Source organism: Amblyraja radiata, unplaced genomic scaffold (genome assembly GCF_010909765.2).
Source record: "Amblyraja radiata isolate CabotCenter1 unplaced genomic scaffold, sAmbRad1.1.pri scaffold_1047_ctg1, whole genome shotgun sequence".
Lineage (NCBI taxonomy): Eukaryota > Metazoa > Chordata > Chondrichthyes > Rajiformes > Rajidae > Amblyraja > Amblyraja radiata.
The window spans coordinates 1-10,448 of record NW_022630229.1 but is presented as its reverse complement, the minus strand read 5'-3'; the positions used below and the strand labels follow the sequence as shown (position 1 = coordinate 10,448).

Genomic DNA, 10,448 nt, shown 5'->3' with positions numbered 1-10,448 from the left:
TTGAAAAATACGCTCCGGGTTCCATCAAAGACAGACACGAAATGCTCGAGTAGCGCAAAGGGTCAGGCATGCCATCTCTGGAGACCCCTTTGAAGAGGCGTCTCGACCCGAAACGTCACCTATTCCTTTTCACCAGAGATGCTGCCTGACCCGCGGAGTTACCCCAGCAGTTTGTGTCTATCTTCAGTGTAAACCAGCATCTGCCGTTCCTTCCTACACTCCGGGTTCCATCGCCATGGTTTAGTCGATCTCCACCTATGCGCTCTTACTGCCTGTTTTTAGTTGTTTTGCTAGCTTGTTGAACAGGGTTCGAGTTGTCCTGCAGATAAACTCCTTTCCATCACGAAGCGTGCGGTGGGGCGGGGGGGGCGAAAGGTGGGGAGAGTTGGGGCAAAGATAAAGACTTTTCGATGCCAGACTCCAGCATAAACCCGGCGGTTAAAAACAGTTTACGCGCTATTGAGTTGTAAATGTTGGACACTTACTCCAGCCGCGTATGTTTGGAAGTGTTTCCCGGACCTCGGACTGATCAAGTCACTGAGTACAGAGCGACCTAAAGAGCAACGTGCACGCTGACCCGGCTCGGCCCTCTGCCAACTTGGGCTCTTTCCCCCTGAGCTGCGCTGGGCGTGGCCAGCGGTTACTGTGTCCCCACCACAGATACTAGAGGAGCAGTCCCGGCCACGGAGTGGAGCAGTCTTGTTTTTAGTTGTTCTCCGCGTTCAGAAGATGGGTTTCTCGATCGTGCTCCGGACCTTCGCCCTGCGGCGCCGCCCCGGTCCCCGTGGCTGGCCGGCACTCGCCTCGGCTCTCTGCGGCAGCCGGTCAAACAGGTGAGAGCAGCGGGACCTTATAATGCTGGTGGCTAGCTCTGCCCCGCTCTGGGCGCGCACCGACTGTTCCAGCAGTTCCCGGGGAGTTCTCCAGGTACAACTCCTCTCAAAACAAAGTGCAGGAGCAACGGGAGACACAGGCAACTGCAGCGGCGGGAACTGGAGTAAAACACAAAGTGCTGGAGTAATTTAGCGGATAAGCCAGCATCGGTGGGGGGAATGGACAGGCGACGTTTCGCGTCCGACCCCGATCCACTGCGTTCCTCCAGCAGTTTGATTATTTTACTGAAGATTCTAGCGTCTGCGATCTCTTGAAATTCGTTGCAAGGAAACGACGGATAAGCTTCCCCCAACAAAAACACAAGGTGCCGGCTCATCCAGAATGGAGAAGTATCACGACTTGAAACACGGCTGCCCATCCCCCCCCCCCCCCCCCCCCCCCCCCCCCTCCCTCTCCCCCCCCCCCTCTCCCCCCCCCCCTCTCCCCCCCCCCCCCCCCCCCCCCCCTGTGTGATGTTTCGGGTCGAGACTCTTCTTCAGACTGAATTCTGAACCAAGGATTCTGAGCAGCAAATGGGGAGAAGTACGAAAGCAGTTAAAGTAAAAGAGACTGCGGATTGCTTGTCAGTGTGGAGTGTTGTAACAAGATGTACACATTTAGGGTGCAGCTGGCAGACTCTTAGTTAGATCTTGAGCTCGGGTGCTGTCTGTGTGGAGTTTGCATGTTCTCCCTGTAACTGCGTGCCTTTCTCCGGGTGTTCCAGTTGCCTCCCACATTCCAAAGACAAGCGGGTTTGTAGGTTAATTGGCTTCTGTAAAGCATTGCCCCTAGTGTGGATGAGAATGTGGGATATGCAGAACTATTGTGAACGGGTAACTGATGGTTGGCATGGACTCGGTGGCCCGTTTCTATACTGTTTCGCTCAACTAAACTAAATGTTTGAGTTTGATTAAGGTGGCAATGACTGTCGTTGTGGCTGAGGGCAGAGAGACTCGCCATTAATGATCACGTTCAGATGTCTCTAACATATGTATAAAAACTTCCTCTGGTAGATAAAGACGAGAAGCACATGTTTGTTCTTTACCAAATGAGGCTGGGGAATTCCTGAGGAATATCAAATGCAGTGTTGTTAACCAGGTATTTTCTATTGGCATTCATATTGGAAAATATTGAAAGCATACCAAATCCAGTAGGACTGAAGAACATGCAGCAATTCTTACTGGAAAAGTACACAGCAAGCTGAGGGAACCCACACTGGACCAGATAGCCTGCATTATCACGTGAGCAGTGGTAGCCTCCATCCATAATTCCTCAGATTCTGGGAAAGTTCCAACAGCTTGGAAAACAGCAACTGTAGCTTGGGAATTCTAACAAGGAGTGAGTGAGAAAGCAGGGAGCCATGGGCCAGTTAGCCCACCATCAGCTGTTGGGAACGCGCTAGAATCCATTATTGACGTAACGATAAAGGGCCTGTCCCTCTTTCACGACCTAATTCACGACCTTTTTTACTCGTGGACATTTGTCATCAGGCTAGAAAAATGCCCCGACCTACTTGATGCCACGAGTACCTATGACTAGCATCACGGTCTGCTACGACCTACCTACGACCTCGTGATGACCATGCTGCGAGTATGAGTCGGGGGCAAACTCGGCAGAGGTCGTGAAAGTGGGACAGACCCTTAACACAGCGTAATATGTTTCCGCAAATCTGGTATGTTTGTATTAAAGGGAAATAGCATTCTGTATACATCTTCAAGTTTAGAGTATGTTGATGAAAAACTGAGGCGTGTCAGCAGATTTGGGTTTCGTATTGGGTTTTCTCATCTTTACCAGTGAATTAGACCTTGGGGTAGAAGCTCCAATTTCTAAATTTGCAGGTGACACAAAATGTGGTTGTGCTGTGAACTGTGAGGAGATAGTGATAAATTGTAGTGTAGGTCCGCCCACCCCTATAATCCAGACAAAATTACGAGAGCTCAGTTGAAATAGCATGAGTGGCCACAGGTGGTGTTGGAGTAACGGGCGCTCTCTCAGGTTATGTCCCTCAGGTGATTTGTTTACACCTAAACATTAAAATCCTTTCTTGACCGTGTCTAATTCTATCTCTGCTGGCTTAGTGTTTAAGTTTTTCGTATTTCCCGACAACCCCTGCTTCCACCATTCTGTTCAATTTTCCTCTTCTCCTCTGGAACTCTGAAATTCCTGTCACGCCTTCTCTACTTTACTGAGCACTTGTAAAAGGCTGCTTTCCAAAATCCCTCTTCAACAATGTTCTCAATCTTCACTCCTAAATGTTTCGCAAAGACAATACAGTAAACCCTCTCCCCGGCTGCTTAGAGCAGAGGGATTCCAACCCCACTCCCGACTCACAAGGTTCACCCAGGCACGGTCCCGTGACGCGGTTGTTGCTGCGGCTCACGTTGTAGTCCCAGGGTACTGCACTTTATTTGGGTCAATGCCATTGACAGGATGCGGTCCAAAGGTGGAGTACGTCGGTGACAATGGGGAAGAAGGAGGAGGGGGAGGGGAGAGACCGACTGGTCAGAGTGACAGGAGAATCAGGAGGCAACAGTCGAGCGGGAAGTGGACAAAGTTACCGCAGACAGCAAGTTACAGCTGGTGGGAGTGGAGGGAGCCCCACGGTGACCTAACATGTTGTCAGAACGTGGACGGGAAAGGTTTATCGTGGTAAATGCTTGCAAAGAAAGGTATGTTCATCATAATGGGTGGGTTGAAATGCCTGTTTCCATGGTGTATGACTCTAAGAATATCTTATAGCGTGTATGGGGAATCTGCATGCGCTGACTGCAGCATAGTAAAAGTGGGTTGCATTGTGGTCATCACAGGGGAATTAGCTAAATCTGCTGGTGAAAGTCTCGTATGGCTGCGGAGGTGATGCTACAGGGAGGAAGTTGGGAGAGAGTTGGTGTGGTCATGGTGATTTGAATGGCTCCTAAAGATGTAGCCATTCTATGATCTACGTCGTAAAATTAGTGATTAAAGTGTTCGTGTTAATTTAAGACTTCATTATAAGTGGGGTTGAAAAGCAGGTCTTACAACATCTTAAAGTAACATAACTGGTTCCTGTGAAACCACACCGGCATTCCTATATTCACCCAGAGAAAACCCACGCGGTCATGGGGAGAACATACAAATTCCATACAGACAGCACCTGGGATCGAACCTGGCGCTGAAAGGCAGCAACTCTACCATTGGCCCACCATGCCGGAAGATACAGGGGAGCCTCAAACGCTAAGATCCCAGGAGGTACACAAAACACTCGTGTGACCTGACACACTGAGTTCCACCAGCACTTTGTGTTACATAGAAACATCGAAAATAGGTGCAGGAGGAGGCCATTCGGCCCTTCGAGCCAGCACCGCCGTTCATTGTGATCATGGCCGATCATCCCCAATCAATAACCCGTGCCTGCCTTCTCCCCATATCCCTTGATTCCACCAGCCCCTAGAGCTCTATCTAACTCTCTCTTAAATCCATCCAGTGATTTGGCCTCCACTGCCCTCTGTGGGAGAGAATTACACAAATTCACAACTCTCTGGGTGAAAAAGTTTTTTCTCACCTCAGTCTTAAATGGCCTCCCCTTTTTTCTAAGACTGTGGCCCCTGGTTCCGGACTTGCCCAACATTGGGAACATTTTTCCTGCATCTAGCTTGTCTAGTCCTTTTATAATTTTGTATGTTTCTATAAGATTTCCCCTCATCCTTCTAAACTCCAGTGAATACAAGCCTAGTCTTTTCAATCTTTCCTCATATGATAGTCCCGCCATCCCAGGGATCAATCTCGTGAACCTATGCTGCAGTGCCTCAATCACAAGGATGTCCTTCCTCAAATTAGGAGACCAAAACTGTACACAATACTCCAGATGTGGTCTTACCAGAGCCCTATACAACTGCAGAATAACCTCTCTACTCCTATACTGAAACCCTCTTGTTATGAAGGCCATATGTTTTGGTCTAGATTCCGGCATCTGCAGTCTCTTGTATCTTTCTGAATAAACGTAACTCAGCTCACAGTTTTTGTTGTGTTTGGTGAGTATTACATACTGTTAAAATACGTAATATTAATGGAAGAAGATATAAGCTGATGAAACAAATAGGTGGCCAATGGAACTGAAAACAAAGGCTAAACTGAAAACGTGGGGGGATGTGGAACATCTGCCTTTTAAACAACAGATGACGCTGTTAAAAACTTTTGCCATGTTTGTCTTTCCTTGGGCCAATCTTTCTGTACATTCTTGCTCTCTTTCCCTTTCTCTCGCCCTCTCTCCCCATTCCTCTGCTCCTCACAACAGCACTGTCTGAGCTTTAACACTATAAACTCACTCACCAGACTGGGCTCAGTAGCAGGTGCAGCATTCAATGCCCATCTCCAGCTGTTCAGCAGAGGAGGTGGTGAAACACTTGTTTCAATGCGATCTCTAATTCCTTCTGTCAAAGCACTGCAGTCATATTAGTGTGGTCCTGGATTCATGCATATGCCTAATGATAAGGGAGGTTGCCATTCAGAAAGGACACTCGTGAAACATTTCACCCAAGTTTCCTACACATGTTTGTCTGAAAAGTTATTATTAATACACTCTCACTGGAGAGCCAGCTTTGCAGATAGGCTATCTGTTCACAGAAAGATTACCCTTGACATTAACTCTGTGTGCTATGTGACACAGTCAAGGGATGGGAGTAAAATATTAAGACTGTGACTTCAACTCATGAACCCGCCAGCTCATTTATTACATGAAGGTGCAGTGATCTTCAGGCAGAGGGGATAAGGCTGATGATAAGGTACGACTGCATCAAAGGAACTGTCAGTAAAATTAGACGCAATGTGCTGGAGTAATTCAGCCGGTCCGGCAGCATACCTGAAGAATAAGTCACATTTTGAAGGATAATTTACATTTTTGGATGGGACCTTTCTTCATATTGATGAAGCATGCCGACCGAAACCATCACCTATTCATCTCCTGCACAGATGCTGCCTGACCCACTGAGTTACTCCAGCACTTTGTGTCTCTTTTTGTAAACCAGCATCTGCAGTTTCTCGTTTCAAAACTGTGGGTAAAAGTAAGCAGCCAACACTGTTCCAGACCATGCGGAACCCAGTCTCCCCCCCCCATCCCTGCCTACTGCGCACCTGTGGACAGTTCACAGGGCAAACCCACTCCCCCTCTCACTTTCCCTGAAATCTTTTCTCTCCACATTCCCATCAAATCCGTCCAGGGACCGGGAGAACTCCAGCATTTTATAGGTAGTTTAGTTTATTTATTGTCACGTGTACCGACCTACAGTGGAAAGCTAACCAGTCAGCAGAAAGACAATACATGATTACAATCGAGCCATTCACAGTGTACAGATATATGATAAAGGGAATAACGTGAATAACATTTATTGTTAGATAAAGCCAGTAAAGTTTGATTAAAAATAGTCCAATGGTCTCCTATAAGGTAAATAGTAGTTCAGAACTGCTCTCTCGCTATGGTAGGATGGTAAGTAATCCTTATACTTTCATCACAACCTGCAATTATCGAATTATGTTTGGACGTGTTCTGTATTGTTCCTCTACATTCCATTGCCCCCACCTGTCCCTCTGCACACACAAAAGTTTTTGCTGAGATTTAATTATTTTTCACTCTTCATGCATTATTTGGTTAAGTCCATTTTGCCTGACTAGTTCTTCACACAGCCTTCTCTGCCGGCAATTACATGGGGAGGCACGGTGGCGCAGTGGCCTGGGCAAGGTGGCTTTACAGTGCCAGAGACCCGGGTTCGATCCCGACTATGGGTGCTGTCTGTATGGAGTGTGTACGTTCTCCCCATGACCTGCGTGGGTTTTCTCCAGGCGCTCCGGTTTCCTCCCACACTCCAAAGGCGTACAGGTTTATAGGTTAATTGGTTTTGGTAAAATTGTCAGATAGTGTGGGCCGAAGGGCCTGTTTCTGCACTGTATCTCTAAACTAAACTAAATTAAATGAATCGGCTATCCCTTCTGCTCAAGTCAACTTCAAGTCAAGTCAGGTTTGTCATATGCATAAGTACGGGTGAGGTACAGGTACCGTGAAAGATCTTGCTTGCAGCAGTTGCATAGTCACATAGACTCAGTCCGCATGCAAAATCAAATTTTGCATACATTCTGCAAGGCAGTAAAATAAAAAGACTGAGTTAAAAAAACAAGGCATCGGTGCAAAACACAATTAGAAAATCAACTCCAACCCTTATGTGAGGTTCATCCTGATCTTGAGATGGTCTGTTTTCTATCATTGTACTTTGGCTCGTCACAGACTGGTGCTGCATTTAGCAAGTCTACAGTATATTCTAATTTTCTTCTGAAGTTCCATTCTTGTCATGGCCTTTCCGCAAATCTGGTGCCAACAACAATTAATTTCAACATTGCAAAGTCTCTCCAGTTTGTACATTCATTACATCATAGTCCTAGGCTGTCCCCTTGGTTTTGCTTTAGTTCTTACCCAGTGTTGTTGGAAAATGCATGTCCTTCATGTCCTCTGTTCCTAAAGGGCCTGTCCTACTTAGGCAATTTTTTTCGGTGACTGCCGGCTATAGGTCGTAGCAGGTCGCCGAAAAAACGGCGACTGGACCCCCCCCTACGACAATGTCTACGACAACCTGCCACCTAGTCGACGTCAAGCTAAGGCAAGCTACTGACAACCAGCGACCCATTAGGACGTCCACCTATGACCACACCTACGACAACCTGCGTCCACACAGGCGACATCCGAAGTCAACCTTCGACAACTGAAGACGATTCAGTCACCGGTACCTGTCACCGGTTGATGTAGGTTGACGTAGGTATTAGCCAATGGAATTCATCGAAGTCATCATCCGGCGACAACCTACACCACCTTGTGACCACCTGTGTCATCCTGACGACAGGAGAAGACAAGCTACGTCAAGCCCACAATCGCCGAAAGGTTTTCAACATTTCAAAATCCAGCGGCAACAAGAAAAAAGTTACGACTCTTTAGGTGACTCGAGGAGACAACTCACGACCATACAGGCCATGCAGGCATACAGACCATGTGGCGACAGCCTAGTCGCCTGTAGTCGCCAAAAAAAATTCCCAAGTGGGACAGGCCCTTAATCCTCTCAAAGAATTTCACGAGAAAAATAAAGCAGAAAAGCCAGACACCATAATCGTTCAGATTTGATGAAAGACATTACCTCTGTTCATTTTCCCACACATACTGCCTGTCCAGCAGACTTTCCAACATTTAATATTTGTAGTTTGGTTTAGTGATACAGGGTGGAAGCAGGCCCTTCGGCCCACTGAGTCCACACAGAAAATCAATCACCCATTCACACTATTTCTACGTTATCCCACTCTCTCATCTACTCCCTGCACTCTAGGGCAAATGTAATGGGCTAATTCACGTGCAGACCTGCCGTCTTTCGGATGTGAGAGGTGGAGGAAATCGGAGTGCCTGGAAGAAACCTGTGGGGTCTCAGGGAGAACATGCAAACTCTACACAGAGAGCACCTGAGGTCAGGATCAAACCCAAGTCTCTGGTGCTATGAGGCTTCAGCTCTACCAGTTGACCACTGTACTGTCTGATAAATAAATAAATAAACAAACAAACAGATAGGCTGTTTTTATTTCAGATTTTTAACATCTGCTTTATTATTTTTAATTTCACTAATGAGATATTGGAAGACTCCAACACAACAGTAATAGGGAATGCACCTACATAGAGGAAATATGTACAGAGCAACTCTGACTCAGGTGATCAAAGTGGCATTGTAGCCATGGTGACCTTCTCTATGTGAAGCCAGGAAGTCCCTTTTACAAGATTCATTTACTGGAAGTTTCTGGCCTCCCAGAACAACTGTTGAGAAATGGAGTGTAGGTGTAGGATTATGTTTATTGTTGTCATGTGCACTGAGGTATAGTGATAAGCTTAGTTTTGCATGCTATCTAATCAACGCAGATAATAGTATATGTAAACATAATTTTATGTTTACATAATAAGCCAAATTCTAAGGTCAGAGTCAAATCCAATACAATACAATTATCAGAGCAAAGGGAAAGATACATAGAGCGGAATATAGTTCTCAGTGTCATGCACAAGATCTAGATCCAAAGTCCAAAGACTGCAATGGGGCAGAGGTGATCCAAACAGTACCCAAGCTTATGGAAGGAGTGTTCAGAAGCCCAATAACAGAGAGGAAGAAGCTGTTTCTGAGATCCTGGCTGGGCTTGAACTGGGATATCTCAAAATGGATTTGGAAGTCATGTGGATTCAGATGGTGGAAAAGAAAAGTGCTGAAGGAAGACACATGGCTGTCGTAGTGAGTCTGGGTGGGAACATGGGTGAAGAGCAGGAGAGCTGTAGGAATCACACTGGGAACAGTGTGAGAAAGTCTGGCAGAGCTGTCAGAGAGAGGAGAACCTCTTCAAAGTCAACTTACTTTACATTGAATTAATGGCCAAGATTAATTGTCGTGATTACTGATACTCAAAATTAACTCAGGCGACGCGGAGAATTCTTCAAGAAGTTCAAATCTTTATTTGCAAATCAAGGCTGAGAAGCTCAAAGAGTAAATCACTTGAGAGCCCACTCCAGACAAAGAGCTGCTCCTTCTTATGGCATGTTTAACTCTGTATGTCCCACCCCCGGTACATTTCCATACCCAATCACTTGCAGACATTCCCTTATCGATAACCAATTACCTGCATCTAGTTTTTTCCCTCCTTCCCAGTTATTTTCCATTCCGTAATTCCTATTTAAATCACATGACTTCCCCTTTCTTGGGCCCTTATTTCTCTTAGCTAGGGCTTGATACAGGGTTACAAAGGTCATATAACTGTCACAACTGACACGCTAAGTGTTGCAAGAGAATAACCCAACGTTTACTTTCCTATTTTAGGCCTCCCTTATCTCCCTTAGTCATCCCAGCTAGGGGTGTTACAAAGGTCATATAACTGTCACTACTGATTTACACTAATTGCTGAGCTAGACCCAAACGCCTCTCCCCCCCCCAATTTATATATACAAAACATACAATGCAAGCACAAATGGTTTATCTAAACATGGACAAGCTAAATCCAAACATGCAGAGCAAAGCTAATACAAAGGATAATAGTTAAGTATCTCAGGTATTACAAACACCAAGAATATAAAATATAAAGATACTACACTCCTAAGCAGCCCAACTTCCTTAGAAGGCTTAGGAAGTTCAACATGTCCCAAACAACTCTCATCTACCTCTACAAATTTGCCATAGAAAGCATTTTATCGGAATGCATCACAACATGGTTTGGGAACTGCTTTCTGCAAGACTGCAAGAAATTGCAGAGTGTTAATGATGTAGCCCAGGCCATTAGGCACACCAACTTCCATTGGATGGCAAACAAACTTTCCATTTTCTCCATCTACTTCATGCTGTATTGGCAATACCACCATCATAATCAAGGACCAGTCTCACCATGGTCACTCCCTCGTGTCCCCTCTTCCATCGGGTAAGAGGACCAAATTTTTTAAAATGTATACCTCTGCATTCAGGGACAGTTTCTTCCCAGCTGTCAATAGTAAACTGAACCCATAATCTCACTAGTAAGAGAGCGGCCCTGACCTCTCATCTACTGCT

General features: G+C 46.1%; 1 long non-coding RNA gene across 1 annotated transcript; it reads left to right on the top strand.

Annotated features, from left to right (window-relative positions):
* Window positions 1–218: 218 nt before the first annotated feature.
* Window positions 219–8,439, top strand: LOC116969700. Its single transcript, XR_004410902.1, has 2 exons — window positions 219–833; window positions 8,211–8,439. It is a non-coding gene; the product is annotated as an uncharacterized LOC116969700 (long non-coding RNA).
* Window positions 8,440–10,448: the final 2,009 nt, after the last annotated feature.